The 1,124-nt window shown below is 31.9% G+C and overlaps 1 long non-coding RNA gene across 1 annotated transcript; it reads right to left on the bottom strand.

Moving 5' to 3' along the window:
* Positions 1-263: 263 nt before the first annotated feature.
* LOC111084661 lies at positions 264-665 on the bottom strand. Its single transcript, XR_002609669.1, has 2 exons — positions 542-665; positions 264-322 (listed from the first exon to the last, which is right to left on the bottom strand). It is a non-coding gene; the product is annotated as an uncharacterized LOC111084661 (long non-coding RNA).
* Positions 666-1,124: the final 459 nt, after the last annotated feature.

Here is a 1,124-nt window from a genome sequence, read left to right on the forward strand (position 1 = left end):
CAAAATTACTGTTATTTATATATTACAGATCAAAAACATTAAATGATCCATCAATAATAAACAATAGTTATTAAATCTGAAGGTCACTAACACTAAAATTATATGATAAAACAGTATGAGGAAAGAATGCTTTATATTTTTTAGCAATTTTTATGACAAACAATTAACACAATTGTCATAAAACCCTATTTAATTTGATAAAAAGTGATGCCCTACCATCCACTTGATCTTGTGTAAAACCATGATTAAAGCCAGACTGGTTCCAATCAAACACCATTTGATCATCGTCCATTTCCTCTTCTCTTCCACTCACTGATGGTGCCTTTAGAAGAGAAATGAGCGAATTCTTTACATTTTACATATATTCACAATGACCTGCACATAATCAATAACCTATTGATATGCTCCAATATTTTAAAATGAGATATTTCCAATGGAGAAACTTGAAGCTTATCTGACATACTTAAAGCTATTAACATTAGCCCCTTGTATTCAAGCTAAATTATACATAATGACAACAAAAATAGAAAATTATAATAACCTGAGTGGTTGCTCCTGAATGAATGCCTGAGTCACCCATGTATGTGTTCTGCTGCCAAAGAATCGTTTGTTCTTTTGGATTGGCCATTGGTATATCTCCTGGATTACTGTAGTTGCCATGAGACACTGTAATTATAAACAGGAACTATGATGTTATATAAACTAAAAACACACACACCACCATCACCAAAATGTTATATGCAGCAGATCCTTCTATCCACTGTAGACGATCATTATGATGAAGCACAACAGAGTACAATTTGCACTTACAATGCTTCAATAAATTATATGAATGCCTTACATACAAGACATAAGAAGTGTTATGAAACATAAAATATATGTTAACACTGATAATTTAAATGTTTAATTAATAAACATTAACTGGTTGCAATAATGTTCTTGCAATACAAACTTACGAATATAGCTCAGGGGTCAGCAACCCCTCAAAAAATAAGAGCAATTTCTTTGTTTTTGTCTAAGACCAAACATTTATTGCTTTGCATTTCCAACAGTATGATGAGGCCTCAGCACATAAGCTTACATTTCACATTTAATTCTAACTGGTTGACAACTGTAACACTGGC

The sequence above is a fragment of the Limulus polyphemus genome, unplaced genomic scaffold (genome assembly GCF_000517525.1).
Source record: "Limulus polyphemus unplaced genomic scaffold, Limulus_polyphemus-2.1.2 Scaffold87639, whole genome shotgun sequence".
Classification (NCBI taxonomy): Eukaryota; Metazoa; Arthropoda; class Merostomata; order Xiphosura; family Limulidae; genus Limulus; species Limulus polyphemus.